General features: G+C 35.3%; 1 long non-coding RNA gene across 2 annotated transcripts; it reads left to right on the forward strand.

Moving 5' to 3' along the window:
* Positions 1-2,937: 2,937 nt before the first annotated feature.
* Positions 2,938-11,378, forward strand: LOC127158393 (uncharacterized). 2 transcript variants are annotated; one of them, XR_007826155.1, is made up of 4 exons: positions 2,938-5,017; positions 5,137-9,597; positions 9,717-9,928; positions 10,905-11,378. It is a non-coding gene; the product is annotated as an uncharacterized LOC127158393 (long non-coding RNA). The 2 variants fall into 2 exon arrangements; XR_007826156.1 differs by having other exon boundaries at positions 9,717-9,802.
* Positions 11,379-18,562: the final 7,184 nt, after the last annotated feature.

Below are 18,562 nucleotides of genomic sequence, written 5' to 3' on the forward strand. Positions count from 1 at the left end.
TTCCTTAATAAAGTAAGACACTGACTCCTTCACTGAATGTTTTTTTTTTATTATTTTATTTTGTTTAAATAAATATATGTTGTTAGCAAAGACTTAGCCGATGAACAATTTGTCACAACCACTAATAAATTGTTATTTTGTTTATTTTTCTAATCTTTTTTTCTACAGAATCGTGAGAGATTCATGGTCTCCAATTTATTAAAAACAACTAGCATTCTCAGTTTATTCAGAATCGTGAAGCTCTTGTTTAAATGTTGTTTATTACTGCATATTAATCATTAAAATTGAAGTTTAATTTCATAAAGTTCAAAATGCACCTTCATTTTTTTGCATTAAAAGACTATTTTCCCTATATATTTCATCACTGAGGATTTCTTAAAAAAAAAATCTTGTCTCGTCTCGTTCTCGTGAACCCAGTCTCGTGTCTCGTCTCGTCTCGTGGGATAAGTGTCTCGTCACACCCCTAAGGTACACATTTAAAAATGTAAATTTCTGGTTTTGCTTCCTATTACTTTGGTGTTGCCAGAGCCATGCTCTACTGTTTGAGCTACAGAAAGACTGACAAACACACAAGGGCAGATTGGCTTCCTGTGCTGATCTCAATGCTGCACTTAATCTCATCCTAAACCACAATAGTTTTAAAGGAGAAGTTCACTTTTTACAGATAATGTACTCACCCCCATGTCATCCAAGATGTTCATGTCTTTCTTTTTTCAGTCGTAAAAAAAGTGTTTTTGAGGAAAACATTTCAGCATTTTCTCCATATAATGGACTGATATGGTGCCCCAAATTTGAACTTCCAAAATGCAGTTTAAATGCGGCTTCAAACGATCACAAATGCGGTTGTAAACGATCCCAGCCAAGAAAGAAGGGTCTAATCTAGCAAAATGATCGGTTATTTTCATACTTTTTAATGTCAAATGCTCGTCTTGTCTCGCTCTGCCTGGACTGTTTTGTTCCGGTTCATGAGAGTGTATGTCGAAAAACTCCCATCTCATGTTCTTCCTCAACTTTAAAATCATCCTATATCGCTGTTTTATCTTTTTTGTTAAGGGTATTTGATCTTCTTTGCATGTTCACATTGCAAAGACTGCATTTTGGAAGTTCAAACTTGGGGGGACCATATCAGTCCATTATATGGAAAAAATCCTGGAATGTTTTCCTCAAAAAACAAAAATAATAATAATAAAAAATTTAAAAAATAATTTCTTTACGACTGAAGAATGAAAGACATGAACATCTTGGATGACAAGGGGGTGAGTACATTATATGTGAATATTTTTTGTTCTGGAAGTTAACTTCTCCTTTAACCTAGCACATACTGGGTAGTTTCCAAAAAATAAGTACTTATATTTCATTTAAAAATACTTGTAATCAGTCTACAGTTACTTTTAAATTGACTGATTACATATTCACACAATTGCAATAAATTATATATAATTTATTAATTCTCCTTAATTCTTCATTTACATCTTTTAAATCAACCTTTCTAAACCTTATATACATTCACACAAAGATCAGTCACAGTAACATTTCAACATTGATTCAGATATGGATTTACACTCATTTTTATGCAAGCATAAAAATAAATTTATAGTAAGTGTTTTATTTTGATTGTTGTTATTTATTTATCAGCTTTTCATTAAACTCACAAAGCCAGTGAGAAAACTTGAAGTAATATTTAATACACTTCATGTCGTTAACCCTTGTGCATCGATTTTTTTTTTAAAAAGTTACACATATAGGTTCATAGTGGACAAAAATGTCCATGTCAATAAAACTGTCATAAAAAAATATGAAGCTTTGAAGTACAGCTTTAGGTTTGGTCTATTTTACAGAAGACCCTTGGTAGATTATTGTTGAAGTAAAAAAAATAAAGTAAAGTAAAGAAAAATTATAGAGGTTTAAGTTTATGAAAATGATTTATGAGCATTGATTTCTTGTTATGTAAAATATATATTTTATAAAACATTTTGAACTCAAGCGTTGAATCTAAAGAAGTTGTATTTCAAATTTGAGGTTGGTATCTCAAAAAATGATCTTTTAGTAAGATTTTGTTTGGGTGCATTACCAAACTGGCATACACAGCAGTGGGATTTGTGATTCGCAGTACAGTATAATTTTTTCTCTGTCAAACATTACAGGTGCGCACACACAAACGCACAAAAAATTTATTTAGAACACACATACAAACCACACTCTGACATCTATACCAACATTCCCACACAATTATAGCTGCATAATGTATCCAGTTCACTCTATTATGCACCATCTAGTATATAAAAAAGTAGAAATTTTAATTTTGAAGCCTTGCCAACAGAATGAAAGCCTATTAACAAATATTGCATCATTTTATAGGTAAATGGCACTGGGATTAAAAATTTTTTTTTTTGGTTTTTTTGCCTTTCACTTTTTAGGTCAAAAACATCAGTCATTACAGAAATCAGATTTAGTCAGATTGGTAAAACACTCACTTTTGCGTCATTGCAGATAGGTAGATTTTCATAAGCGTTCAGTCAGTCTACTGTTCATTGTAAAAATATCACCTTTATTCATTCCTAAATAAAGCTTGAAGGGGAAAGTAAAATTGTCCTGTATTTTATAAATTTAATCCATCATTTATTCAGTGTCTTGCTGATTTTTTGCCACGTCTATGTTCTTTTATGCCTATATTTTAATTAAATAAATATTTTTGTGCCATACGTCTTTGACGTCTTATTACGTCAAAATAAATGTAATAAGACTCAATTTCACTCTGCAAAGTTTGTACCATTTGGATGAAAGCCATTTATTGATAAAATGCAGACTATTTCATGAAAATATGGATTTGTAGATTCATAAAAATTTCTGTGCATGTAAAATTTTATTTTATGATTACAACTGGATTTAAATGTACTTAAATATTTTAAAAGTTAAAAGTATAATTGTCATAAAAAACATCATGACAAGGAACTTGAATTGGGTGTAAACAACAATGCCTTAACCATCACAAAAAAAGAAACTATTTGTGCTGACAGACAATTGTCATTTCAGAAGCAATTGTACCATTGTTTCAACATGACTGGATGAAATATTAGTGCTAGTCTGACTCAGGAAAAAAAAAAAAAACATGTGAGAACACCTGCCTTTTCAGTCAGTTGTCAGTTTATACTGACAAAACAGAAACACTAGAATCTAGAAACACCTACATATTTTTACACTTCAATAGTAGGTGTAGTGTTATTTTCACAGCAAAGATTGTAGTACTGACATAATTGCAGTACTGACATACTGGCTGGGGGGGGTTACTTAATAACAAAAATTACATTAAAATAAATAAGAAGAGTTTACACCAGTTATCCTATCCAGAAGTTTACATCTAATTTGGTGTAAGATTATGGCAAAATCTCACTTTTAGTCAGTCAATCTGTTCACAAGCCTACTTCAGAATGTGAAAAAACATTTGACTGAATTATAGACACCTGTGGCTGCCACAAGTCACTGTCAAAACCTAGTGCAAACCTTATTGTTCAGTGCTGATAAGTACACACACATTTTTTTATATATATTTCATTCTAAACTACTTCCTTCCCCAAAACCTCAGCTGTCTTGTTTCTTGCCTTGTAGTCTAGAACAGGAAACAGGTAAACTAATCCCTTCTAACCACCCCTGCTAAAGTAACTATTAGGGGAAGTATATTCTGTTTGAGAATGAAGCATTCTTCTACTCTCCTGTATTGCTTATTCTGGGCTCTGGGCGAAATAGGCTATTCCCCCAAGTCCACGTTATGGTAATCACATCGAACATGCAAAACTCTAACATAACAAGCGAGTCATTAAACTATTGTATAGCCAATTTTGTTTACAAAAACTTCGGTACACTGTTAATTTCTAAAAACTAGAAAAATAAGCAGAGTGAAGTTTAAAGTATTTGTGTACAATATATACTGTATGTTGTTAATTGTATCTACAACTGTAAATATTATTTTAACTGTAACACGTGAACTGTTAATAAGAAAGTTATTGAGTAAAAACAATAACAGCAATTCTGAAGGGTTTGTCTTGTGTTATGTTGTGAATTAACGCTACTGACAGCAGGCCCTTATCCTCAGCCGGCTGTGTGAGCTGGAACAAAAACAAAGTAAACTTCATAGTTAACTAGCCAACAGGAATAAAACGCGTCGTCAGATTTTAACAGAAAGGATTATTTTTGCTGCTTTTCATAGAAATCAGTGTGTATTTAACAAGGTCCAGGGGATGTGGTTGCATCCACATCTTGGGGGTGGAAATGGTAGGTTTAGGGGAGGAGAGAGGAGATGGGTGTGTTTAGGTATCAGGGGGTGGAGATGGGTAGGTTTAGGTATGTAAGGTGGGAGGAGTTGGATTTGGATACAACCTTGCCCCCTGGATCTTGTGTTCTGCAGTGAGGACCATCTCGAAATTTTTTTGCTTTTGTTGTCTGTCGGAAGTTTCATATTGACTCCTCACAAAAGGGGGGGAATTGTCATTCGGTGAAAATCTTCTGTAGGCTACTAAAAAGTTACAAGTAAGCAAAAGGTTATTTGTTAAATAATGAAATAAGTCATTTTTATTTAACTTTTGTTAAGTATTTTAAATGAGTTTTTTCCACTTTGCATAACAAACTTTTCATTATTTTTTATTTTAAAAAATGCATATTTTCTTTAAAGTGGATTTTACATAGGATGTTCCCATTTTATACACAAATAATAATAATAATAATAATCACTGTTTTGAGGCAAAATGAGAACAAAACATAAATTATTTTATCTAGGGCCGAGCAGCCATTGGGGGTTAACAGCACACATTTATTTTTGGTTTTTGCTATATGGTATAGTATGGACTTTGTATCCCAGCTAGTAATTAGGTGTTTGGCCTCATCTTCTGTAAATGCAGATAAGCATGTTATGTTATGTTATGTCAGCCCACTACAGGGGCTGCAGTCACACACGTGTGTCCATCAGTGCTCTCCTGTCTGTTTGCTGTCTGGAAGTGGCTGACTTCCGTCTTTCCCTGTGGGGGTATGTTTTTTTTTTTTTTCCTTGAATGAACCTGGTGTTAATTTATTAACACGGGTTTGTTTTAGAAGAAGCTAATACACTGTGTTCAAGGTCATTTTCATTTTTTCTTAAATTTACAGCCAATGGGTGCACAGAAATGGACAATCACTCTGTGGATTTGTCTCTCTCTGTTGTGGAGACCCGACCAGAACCAGTCCAGAGTTCAGTGCGTCCATGTCCATTCACTCACTGAGGATGATGAGGATGATGATGCCTCATGAAAATGCACTTTTTTTCTTGACTTTCTTTGAAATGGTTTCTGTGGTCATTTATTAAAAGGGTGATTACAAAAATAAGACTTTTTAAAAAAATGTTTATATTTCCATATGGATTTCCCAAACTGAAAGCGTTTTCTCTAATTTAATAATTAAATCGATTCAATAATTTAAAAGTAAATTTGAAGTAATTAAACGTGGCATTTGTAACATGACAATTTAGCGCCATCTACCTGAAAACATTAGCTTTTCATAATTTGAATCATAAATAATTCTTCAAAGGCTACTTAGAACATTTTTTTTTTACATCCAAGAATCATTTTACATCCATGACGTTATGGATGTTGATCCAGGAACATGTTGCACTTGGTGAAATCACGATCTCGGACCTGCAGATTTCACCGCGTTATACTAGTTTGAGTAACTGTTAATGTCAGGGGCTGCTGTCGCACCGGACATTTGCATTTTATATAAAATGGTTTCTGTGATTACTTATTAAAAGGATGATTATGAAAAGAAGATTTCATTCTTTTTCAAAGTTTTGTTCTTAATTTCCTGAACGCATCAAAAATAAATCACTCACTTAGGTCTACCTAAAAGGTGATATTTTTACATTAATGTCTGAAATGACGTTAAAAAACCGTATGCTTTCGTGTTGTTAAGCGAGGCTGTAGAAATATGAACTTCTTAGGGGTACTTAAAGTAATTATATTAGCTTAAAGGATTTTGGCTGACAAAACATTGGTTCACTTTATACTAGAATGGTTGTTTAGCCCACCGGATCTAAATTATTTTACGGCACGTTAATGCAGAAAATGTGTGGGTGCAAGGGCTTACTTACCAAACACTGTTAAGAATATAAATGTGAAGTATAAAATAAGAACATTTGTGCATTTTGATCTGGTCTGTTACTAGACGTTTATCCGCGATGCGGAAGTTTTTTTCTGACGTCCTTTGGGTTAAATATTCATGGGCGTTTATTGCCTGCGTCCAATCACAGACTAGCAATAAGTTAGTAATGTAAATTTCGTCTGCCTAATATGGTCACATACGTCACACTTTCTCAATATTACTTTCCCACTAGCAGCATGACTTCTCTCAGCCCGTGTATGTACAGGGGTTGGACAATAAAACTGAAACACCTGTTTTTTTAAAAACAATTAGTACGTTGTTGAGCCTTTTTGTGCCCAATGCAGCATCATTTCATCCTGGGAATGACAAATATAAGTCCTGCACAGTAGCCAGAAGGATTTTAAGCTATTCTCCTCTTGCAAAAAAAAAAAAAAAGTGGCCAGGTCACTACGTGATGCTGGCGTAGGAAAACTTTTCCTAACTCGCTCTTCCAAAACATCCCTCAATAATATTCAGATCTGGTGACTGTGCAGGCCATGGGAGATGTTCATCTTCACTTTCATGTTCATCAAATCACTCTTGTCACCAGCCTTGTTGTGTGTATTGGTGCATTATCATCCTGATACAAGGCACTACTTTCAGGGTACAATGTTTGATCCATTGGGTGCACATAGTCAACCTTCACTCTCTGCTCTTACTGGTGCAGTGTGCAATCAGTGAAGATAGGCCACCAGGCTGTGCAAACATATCCATGAAACCTCCAACACTATATTGGCCAGTGTTTCAGTTTCATTGTCCAACCCCTGTATGTTTCTTCAGCCTGTGTACTTGTCTGCCGATGAACATCGAGCATGCACACAAATACGACAAGTGAGTCCTATTTCATATATTTTAATCATTAAACTTCAGTAAAAACGGTAACTTGTAAAAATGAAAAAATAAATAAATAAATAAATAAGTGGAGCAAAGTTTAAAGTAGTTTGTGCAAAATATTTTGATCTGACGTTTTGGGAAACCATTTTCCAAACAACTTTAATTTGATAGCGAATGGACTTACTAACGATGACTTATACAGCATTTATTAATCTTAGATAGGCCTAAGTTCTTCGATTAATGGAAATGAGTTGTCTAATGTTCTAATGACCTGGGGCCATATTCACCAACATTCTTAAGGCTAAAAGTTGCTCCTAATGCAGAAACTGAAAAAGAGCTTCACTGCTCAGTAGGACTCAACTAGAGTAATGTAAAAGGTCTTAATTTCTATAGATGGAGGACATTTTTCTAGTTCCATTCTGATCTAAACTATATCTCTGTCTATAAGAAATACTTTAGAACATAATTGTGATCAGATTACCTGAAACAAATCACTTCAAGAGCCAATCACTGTTCTGTATTTTGATTTTCATTTGATTGGAATTGAAACAATTAGCTTGGTCACTTTAATTCACCATTTGTCAACATTTAAATATATTTACCTCCAAGTGAAAAGTTGAAAATCAAAATGTTTATGTATGGAGCAAGTTTATTTTTAAACAAACCATGTGCAGAATGATTGCCTATTGTTAGTAAAATAGTGTGTTGTATCTGAATATGTTAATAATTAAATTATTTGCATGTTTTTGAATGTTTAAAATTATGTCAAGAAATGTGTTTATATGTATAAACCTGAAATGTGTAAATTTATCTCTGACTTCAGTATTGTGTTATTTGTGCTGACTGTTGAAGCTCATCACTGGTTTATGAATTTCCTCAGGTCTTTTCATGTGTCACATGATTTTTTTATTAAGAATATTGTACTGCCGTGTTGGCCCTTACTAAAGTCAGTTTTCTGTTGTTCTCTTTACAGACCTGTGCCTTTAAAGAAACTATGTTTGTGAAAGAAAATTGCTTGTAGAAAAGACCCTGACGATCAGCTTGTGAACACCTGACTTGCTACTGAGCATTTGGACTGTATGCAATGACTCATGCTTCCTCTTGAACTGAGACGTCGAAACAACATTTTGTTTTTTGATTTTGTGAGAAAATTGTTTCTCACTTTGTTGTTTCTTGCCTTGTAGTCTAGAACAGGAAACAGGTAAACTAATCCCTTCTAACCACCCCTGCTAAAGTAACTATTAGGGGAAGTATATTCTGTTTGAGAATGAAGCATTCTTCTACTCTCCTGTATTGCTTATTCTGGGCTCTGGGCGAAATAGGCTATTCCCCCAAGTCCACGTTATGGTAATCACATCGAACATGCAAAACTCTAACATAACAAGCGAGTCATTAAACTATTGTATAGCCAATTTTGTTTACAAAAACTTCGGTACACTGTTAATTTCTAAAAACTAGAAAAATAAGCAGAGTGAAGTTTAAAGTATTTGTGTACAATATATACTGTATGTTGTTAATTGTATCTACAACTGTAAATATTATTTTAACTGTAACACGTGAACTGTTAATAAGAAAGTTATTGAGTAAAAACAATAACAGCAATTCTGAAGGGTTTGTCTTGTGTTATGTTGTGAATTAACGCTACTGACAGCAGGCCCTTATCCTCAGCCGGCTGTGTGAGCTGGAACAAAAACAAAGTAAACTTCATAGTTAACTAGCCAACAGGAATAAAACGCGTCGTCAGATTTTAACAGAAAGGATTATTTTTGCTGCTTTTCATAGAAATCAGTGTGTATTTAACAAGGTCCAGGGGATGTGGTTGCATCCACATCTTGGGGGTGGAAATGGTAGGTTTAGGGGAGGAGAGAGGAGATGGGTGTGTTTAGGTATCAGGGGGTGGAGATGGGTAGGTTTAGGTATGTAAGGTGGGAGGAGTTGGATTTGGATACAACCTTGCCCCCTGGATCTTGTGTTCTGCAGTGAGGACCATCTCGAAATTTTTTTGCTTTTGTTGTCTGTCGGAAGTTTCATATTGACTCCTCACAAAAGGGGGGGAATTGTCATTCGGTGAAAATCTTCTGTAGGCTACTAAAAAGTTACAAGTAAGCAAAAGGTTATTTGTTAAATAATGAAATAAGTCATTTTTATTTAACTTTTGTTAAGTATTTTAAATGAGTTTTTTCCACTTTGCATAACAAACTTTTCATTATTTTTTATTTTAAAAAATGCATATTTTCTTTAAAGTGGATTTTACATAGGATGTTCCCATTTTATACACAAATAATAATAATAATAATAATAATAATCACTGTTTTGAGGCAAAATGAGAACAAAACATAAATTATTTTATCTAGGGCCGAGCAGCCATTGGGGGTTAACAGCACACATTTATTTTTGGTTTTTGCTATATGGTATAGTATGGACTTTGTATCCCAGCTAGTAATTAGGTGTTTGGCCTCATCTTCTGTAAATGCAGATAAGCATGTTATGTTATGTTATGTCAGCCCACTACAGGGGCTGCAGTCACACACGTGTGTCCATCAGTGCTCTCCTGTCTGTTTGCTGTCTGGAAGTGGCTGACTTCCGTCTTTCCCTGTGGGGGTATGTTTTTTTTTTTTTTCCTTGAATGAACCTGGTGTTAATTTATTAACACGGGTTTGTTTTAGAAGAAGCTAATACACTGTGTTCAAGGTCATTTTCATTTTTTCTTAAATTTACAGCCAATGGGTGCACAGAAATGGACAATCACTCTGTGGATTTGTCTCTCTCTGTTGTGGAGACCCGACCAGAACCAGTCCAGAGTTCAGTGCGTCCATGTCCATTCACTCACTGAGGATGATGAGGATGATGATGCCTCATGAAAATGCACTTTTTTTCTTGACTTTCTTTGAAATGGTTTCTGTGGTCATTTATTAAAAGGGTGATTATAAGGGTGAGTCCTATTTCATATATTTTAATCATTAAACTTCAGTAAAAACGGTAACTTGTAAAAATGAAAAAATAAATAAATAAATAAATAAGTGGAGCAAAGTTTAAAGTAGTTTGTGCAAAATATTTTGATCTGACGTTTTGGGAAACCATTTTCCAAACAACTTTAATTTGATAGCGAATGGACTTACTAACGATGACTTATACAGCATTTATTAATCTTAGATAGGCCTAAGTTCTTCGATTAATGGAAATGAGTTGTCTAATGTTCTAATGACCTGGGGCCATATTCACCAACATTCTTAAGGCTAAAAGTTGCTCCTAATGCAGAAACTGAAAAAGAGCTTCACTGCTCAGTAGGACTCAACTAGAGTAATGTAAAAGGTCTTAATTTCTATAGATGGAGGACATTTTTCTAGTTCCATTCTGATCTAAACTATATCTCTGTCTATAAGAAATACTTTAGAACATAATTGTGATCAGATTACCTGAAACAAATCACTTCAAGAGCCAATCACTGTTCTGTATTTTGATTTTCATTTGATTGGAATTGAAACAATTAGCTTGGTCACTTTAATTCACCATTTGTCAACATTTAAATATATTTACCTCCAAGTGAAAAGTTGAAAATCAAAATGTTTATGTATGGAGCAAGTTTATTTTTAAACAAACCATGTGCAGAATGATTGCCTATTGTTAGTAAAATAGTGTGTTGTATCTGAATATGTTAATAATTAAATTATTTGCATGTTTTTGAATGTTTAAAATTATGTCAAGAAATGTGTTTATATGTATAAACCTGAAATGTGTAAATTTATCTCTGACTTCAGTATTGTGTTATTTGTGCTGACTGTTGAAGCTCATCACTGGTTTATGAATTTCCTCAGGTCTTTTCATGTGTCACATGATTTTTTTATTAAGAATATTGTACTGCCGTGTTGGCCCTTACTAAAGTCAGTTTTCTGTTGTTCTCTTTACAGACCTGTGCCTTTAAAGAAACTATGTTTGTGAAAGAAAATTGCTTGTAGAAAAGACCCTGACGATCAGCTTGTGAACACCTGACTTGCTACTGAGCATTTGGACTGTATGCAATGACTCATGCTTCCTCTTGAACTGAGACGTCGAAACAACATTTTGTTTTTTGATTTTGTGAGAAAATTGTTTCTCACTTTGTTACTTATCAGAAGTAACAGCACAAAGCTCTTTGTGACTTTTGGATGGGAGACGCATTACTAATAATGTTAAGTGAAGTGAAAATCATGGACTTGGCAACCCTGGCTGGAACTAAGTTCATATAACTTATGCACAATATTATCAGGGTACATATTAACCACAATTTTGTTTCTTGTCAGATTGCTGAAAGACTGTTATTGCATTGTAGTTAGGTAGACTGTAGCTTTAAATTTTCACAGATGCTTTACAATTTTGTGTGCAATATAAATCAGATGTCAAATAAAATGATAAATGTTTTTATATTTATAAGTAATATATAAAATTTGTTGACTCAAAAAAAAAAAAAAAAGATTTAACGATTTATTTATTGTGTGCTGTGCACCAATCTTTATAAATGCAATTTTTATATCTTGTCAGTGTTTAAATATTTTTGTGTCACATTGGAACTGCGTGTGAAGAATAGTGCCTCAAACATTACGAAAAAAAAAAGAGATCTAACTCGTTTCTGTATTTTGATATTTATGGCAATAAAATGTTATGTTATTCTTCACAGAAATACAACATTTGTTAATTATTATGATAGCACTTTATTTTACAGCATGGTTCCTTATGTACATACTATGTACTTGTTATACTAATTACAAAAACTACAAAGAGTAATAACTAGGTACTAACCCTAAACTTACCCCTATCCCATGTAGTTACTTTATATTACCAGAACTTTCTTAGGTGGGTACACTGTAAGTACATGTACTGTAAAATAAAATGCAATAATTATACACATGAGGGGAACAATAGCCGCTTTTCCAGCTCGTCGTTTTGAGTTCGTCTCATCATTTTCTCAAAAATTAGAATGTGCTGATAGTCACTCTAAGACCATCCAAGACATTTATAACTGTCTTCATTAGATAAAAATAAGTAAATACATAAAATATATTTATCACATGAAGACTGTCATTAAAGTAAGCTGTCTCCTGCAGCATATTCAACACCAGCATTTTTCAGTTTGTGCGTATGTTTGTCAATGTGTCTGAAAGTACTGGCAAAGACAGAGCAATACAGGCTTGAATATGACCAAGAGTCATGATGTTCACAGATGTTCAGATAAAAGTATTCACAGCAAGAGGAAGAAGTTCAGTATGATAGTAATGCAGAAAAAAGTTTACTGACAGGCTCTCATGAGTGTTCACAAGTTTGCAAGTAAGGGATAATGCATGGTTAGCCGTGCATTTAACAATTTTAATGCACAACTTGGAGTCAAAGAACCACTGACGCAAATATTTGCTGCCCTGGTCATTACAAAGCTGCTTATCTGCTCTTGATTTGGACTGGAGAGATTCACCATTATACCAGTGCAATGGAGATGCAGGATTCAGGAAGTTCACAGGAGAGACTTTCTAAAACTCACAAGGAGATGGATAAAGCATGCTAATATTTCAATACTTTTGTTTTACTTTACTAGTTTGATAGCTATATGTAGATTGTAGACTGTTTTTGGGAGACCTTTTTATTGTTATTTTCTTAAATACAAATTTTTTAAAAAAAGAAAGAAAATGATAATACGGAGTAGAGCACAGACCTCTCACTAGATGGCGCTCCACTGCTAACACATACACTTGAGTGAAACCTAAGAGAAACAGAAACTGTTTTGGACCAAACCTTCGTCAGAGCGCCATGGATCGTGAGCGATAGTCAATATCTGCACGGATCTACACCCTTAAAAATCTAAATAGTAGACCATTCGAGGACTTTAGAATACTCTTTTGCTTTGGGACACAACTTTTCTAATCTCACACACTATTTAGGATGGATAGTATGAACATTGGGGCGCAGTTTTGTGCCTGGGGAGTTTCAGTTTGCAACGACTGCACGGAAGCCAATTGGTTTAGGACATCCGTGTTTCAATATACCAAGAAAATGTGCGACAATTGTTCGCTCAGTAGTAACCTTCTTCAATGTCACAAGTAAGTAAAAGATTTTTACATCTGAGTATGTATCTATTACTTAGATTCATTTTCAGTAGTAAATAATTCGACATGAATTATTGGTACTGATAATCTCATAATTCCAAAGACTTACAGCTAGTGTCTTAAATGACAAATTTGTAATTGTGGGTGTTTTATTATTATATTATTTATATTTTAGCATTTATTGTTGGCATAGGCACTTTGTCAAAGTGGGACTTGCCTTTGCTTCAAAAAGTGGGCAGGGTGCTGCAATGCTGAGTGGGAGTGTCACTTATGATTCAATGCTTGCGGTTTGTCAGATGTGCCGATGAAATGTGTTATGTGTTAGCAGCAGCACTGCTTTCTTGCATGACACTTTGGGTTTATGTATTTTGAAGCTTTTTCTCTTGTGCGTAAGATGATCGTCTTAGCCTGGTTCTTTATCGGCTTTTTATCTACAGGTACGTTCAGTTACATTTATATATTTACATTTATTCATTCAGCAGACGCTTTATGACAAAACTTTGAGACATTGTTCCTATTAGTGTAAAATAGACAGGGAGGGATGAAGGGAAAAAAAGCTTTTTTTATTATTGATTTTAGGATGCAGTCAAATGTTGACGAAAGAGATGAGTGTGTTTTTTTTTAAGCTGTCAGTTGAAAATTGTCAGGGATTCAGCATTACGGGTGACGATGGGCAGAACATGATCATTCCGTCGTTACCAGTAGTGTTCAGTGGAACGACTTAAGCCGGGTTCACACTGTGCGATTTTTAATAGTCCTAAACGATTGTTGCTTGTCAGACAGTACGAACATGATGATCATGTCACACTGGGATCTCGTTGTCATTAATGTCATACTGTACGACGTCAAGACGCGTTAAAAACGGGTGCGCACAAGAAAACCTGGTCGGAGTTTTACACTAGTGACTGTGAGCCGGATTAGACGAGGCGCGCAAACACACATGAATGGAAACAGCGTTTCCTAAAAGCATCGTGAGCCTGATTGCCACCAGTGGTCTCTACGATCAACTTATCTCACGATGCTTTTGAGGAACGCAGACCTGGAAGGTGATTTTGTGTGATTATGACGAGGCGTCGCTCACTTGTAGATAGCAGGCTTCGGGTGGGGAAGACTCATGAGTGGAAGCGAGAGGGTGACCATATCAAAGTCAGCTTTATTGTCAATTCTGCCACATGTCCAAGACATACAGAGAATTGAAATTACGTTACTCTCAGACCCTAGGTGCAAACAGATATTAAATACAAATATATTAAATACAAAAGGTAAGTACAGATAGATACAAAAAAATGGCATGTAATAATAACACCACAACAACAACAATATACAAGTAAGGGCACATGTGCAAAAACCAGAGTAGTGCAAATGCAACAGTATAGTGCAGTGGAGCTTATCGATATGATAAAGTGACAGAGAGCAGTCTTATACTGACAGAGAGGTAGAAATGAGGTAGCTGGCCAATGCTGCACAAAGTGAAAGGTGCAGGTCTGTGAGGGTGTGTTTACATGTATGTGTCAGAGATCAAAAAGTGCATGGGAAGGAAAAGGGAAGTGGGGGCAGAGCCGGAAGAGAGTTGAGCTTCCTGACAGCCTGGTGGATGAAGCTGTCTTTCAGTCTGCTGGTCCTGGCCTGGAGACTCTGCAGCCTCCTCCCTGATGGCAGCAGGTTGAAGAAGCTGTGCAAAGGGTGGGTGGGACCAAATAGCAAAATATCTGTTGCGGGACAGATGTGTTTTTGTGGGACAATGCGGCACGCGTGTGGGACAGATACACTTACTGCTGTTATGCTGTGTAAATATTGATTTTACATCCTGTCATATGCACTTAGTTATGTTTCTGAGCGCGTACATGTAAGCGAGAGAAAGCGTGTCCTTTTTGTATTAAAGTGAAGAGATTCCACCTGCAAGAACAGGCAACAACAAAGGAAACTATGCCAAAATGTTTTCTATGCTACTAGTTTCTAGTATATTTAAAATAAATCACTGCACAAATGAAAGGGACATATTTTACTAATAATTTATTTTGCACAAGACAATAAATAGTTTTAATTACTTAATTATTAACTTTAGCTAACTCATTGCATGGTAGCTCATGAGTCATGGATGTTATCAAGACAAATTAACTATATTTGTCTTTTGGATAATTAGCTGTAAATTCGAGGCACAGGTAGTTTAGTGTTTTTGTCATCTCCACACCAGTGTGAGTGAGAAGGGTCTGGCTACAGACATGCACATGCATTTTCAGACCTGCACTCTCAGACAACTGCACTCCCGGAAGTGATGTCACTTGCAGTCTATTTTATTTGTATTTTATTTTATTTTATTTATTTTTTTATTAAATCTCTCAACATTTTACAACAGTAGCCAGGTGGTGAAGACAAGAAAAAAATAAACTAAATTACAATGTCACTCGCAATTACCACTTGCACTCTTTGCTACCTGTGACATCACTTGCAATCCACACAATTTGTGTGTGTTGCCAATGGAGACAAGATGCTGTGGTGGTTAAACACTCATTTAATAGCACAATGTACAGGGTCCTGCAAGCTATCTGTAGGAGATAAAGACAAGACCCTCAAATCCGTGGCCATAGAACAGCAGAATATGAATGCAATGCACAAAGTCTCTCTAGAAAACTATTAAAGGAGAAGTCCACTTCCAAAAAAAGATTCACATGTAATGTACTCACCCCCTTGTCATCCAAAATGTTCATGTCTTACTTTCTTCAGTTGTAAAGAAATTATGTTTTTTGAGAAAAACATTTCAGCATTTTTCTCCATATAATGGACTGATATGGTGCCCCGGGTTTGAACTTTCAAAATGCAGTTTAAATGCGGCTTCAACGATCCCAAATGCGGTTGTGAACGATCCCAGCCGAGGAAGAAGGGTCTTATCTAGCGTAACGATTGCTTATTTTCATTTAAAAAAAATACAGTTTAAATACTTTTAAATCTCAAACGCTCGTCTTGTCTTGCTCTCCTTGAACTCTGTGTATTCTGACTCAAGACAGTTAGGGTATGTTGAAAAAATCCAATCATATTTTCTCCCTCAACATAAAAATCATTTCAAAATCATCCTACATCGCTGCAGAAGTACCGACCCAGTCTTTGCAAAGTAAATATGCAAACAAGATCAAACACCCTTAACAAAAAAGCTAAAACAGCAATACAGGACTATTTTGAAGTTGAGGGAGAACATGAGATGGGAGTTTTTCGACATACCCTAACTGTCATGAACCGGAAAAAACGGAGTTCAGGCAGAGTAAGACAAGACGAGCGTTTTTTTTAAAAATGAAAATAACCGATCGTTACGCTAGATAAGATCCTTCTTTCTCAGCTGGGATCGTTTACAACCGCTTTTGGGATCGGCTGAAGCTGCATATAAACTGCATTTTGAAAGTTCAAAATCGGGGCACCATATCAGTCCATTATATGGAGAAAAAATGCTGAAATGTTTCCCTCAAAAAACAGAATTTCTTTACGACTGAAGAAAGAAAGACATGAACATCTTGAATGACAAAAGGGTGAGTACATTATATGCAAATCTTTGTTTTGGAAGTGGACTTCTCCTTTAACACTTGATATGGCTTAATGTTTTAAGATACATTAAGTGCCATAATAGATTGTTATATAGTATATTAATTTAATGTACTTAAAGGCAAGCGTATGGCCATGAACACAATGTGCAGACTTTCACTTTTATACTTGCCCAGCAAACGCTTAATGTGGCAAAACGGACTAAGATGATAAAGACTGTTCTGTAAACCTTACTGTCGACAAACTATATACCAGTAGATATGAACGCGCAGTAAGATATGCATTAAGTGAAAGGACCAAGTCTGTATAGGCAAGCAGAAGAGCCCAGAACGCAATGCATTAAATAGACGTTTTCCTCCCGTAGAAAATCAATATAAATAAAACACAATGATATGAAAGAGCTGTAGAGATTATTCTATATTGGAAAACACAAATATACGCAGTGTTGCACTTATTCTAGGCTCACCTGCTTGTGTGTAGTTGTTTTAATAATGATAGGAGCATATTGAGCTTAGTCTTTATCATCTTAATCCGTTATGCCACATTATGCCACGTTTTGCGGAGGAAAACACTATGTAGCCTAAATATACAATATATTAATAAACTCTATATCAAATTTGATCTTTTAATAGCACTATCTTAATACATTAAAATTAAGTATTAATGGTCGCACTAGAGGATTTAGCCTGGCGGATAGTAATGTAATGTTGACGGTCAAACAGATAAGAAGTGAACCAAGCTAAGGCAGTTCCAGAAATACCAAGAGCAGAAAGTTGTGAAATGAGAATACTGTGAGAGACAGTGTCAAATGCAGAGGAAAGATCTAAAAGAATCAAAATGCTAACAGAGCCAGAGTCAGCAGCCATTAGAAGGTCATTGACAACTTTAAGAAGTGCTGTCTCGGTGCTGTGGTAAGAGCGAAAACCAGATTGAAAACATTCATACAGATTATGAGATGACAAATATGACTGTAGTTGAACAGCAACAACTTTTTCAAGTATTTCTGAAAGAAGCAGAAGATTTGAAATTGGTCTGTAATTGGCCATATCAGAAGGGTCAAGGCCCTTCTTTTTTTTAATTAAGAGGAACAACTCCAGTGCTCAGGGTTTTAGAAAAGAGAAGTGAAATAGGCCGTGAAATAACGGGTGCAGAGTATTTGAGCAGAGATGTAGGGGCAGGATCAAGATGACAGAAACAAGGATTGGTTTTACTGAGTAACTCAGAAATATAAGCAGGAGTTGGAGGGTCGAAATCAGTCATTTGAGTGGATAGGGGATTACACTGTTGGAAAGAGAGAATATATATGATTTTATTTTATTTTGGAAGCAATGTAAGAATGACTCACAGAGGTCTACAGAGTTGGTCATGACAGGAGCAGGAGGGTTAGTGAGTTTGTTACCTATAGAAAACAGTGTTTTAGGATGGAAAGATGCATTTGTGATGAGGGCAGAATAATAGCTGGAGCGTGCAGTATTTAAAGACGATTTATATAGCTGAATATGGTCCTTATAAGCAATAAGATGCATGGTCAAGCCAGTATTCCTGTAGAGGCGTTCCAGGCGACGACCAGTAGTTTTCAATTTGCGAAGTGAGGGGGAAAACCAGGGAGACGCATGTGTAGAAGGTACAATTCTGCATTTGAGGGGGGCGTGTATATTAAGGGCAGTAGAAAGAGAGGCATTATATTTGGCAAGGATATCAAGAGCAGAGCTGTGTTCAGTAATATCTGAAATATGTGTCTGTACAGAATCAGTGAACAGTGATTGATCAACAAAAAGTAATGGTTGATTTTACCCTAAGGCAGGGGAGAGGCATTTCACAGTTGAGTTCGATGAGAAGGTGATCAGAAAGTCCAATCTGAGATCCATACACAGAAACAAACAGGTTTGTTTTTAAAGTTTGGCATCCAGGAGCATCTGGCACCTATGGCACCGGCATTTATTTATTTATTTATTTTAAGTGCA

This window comes from Labeo rohita, unplaced genomic scaffold (assembly GCF_022985175.1).
Source record: "Labeo rohita strain BAU-BD-2019 unplaced genomic scaffold, IGBB_LRoh.1.0 scaffold_1495, whole genome shotgun sequence".
NCBI lineage: Eukaryota > Metazoa > Chordata > Actinopteri > Cypriniformes > Cyprinidae > Labeo > Labeo rohita.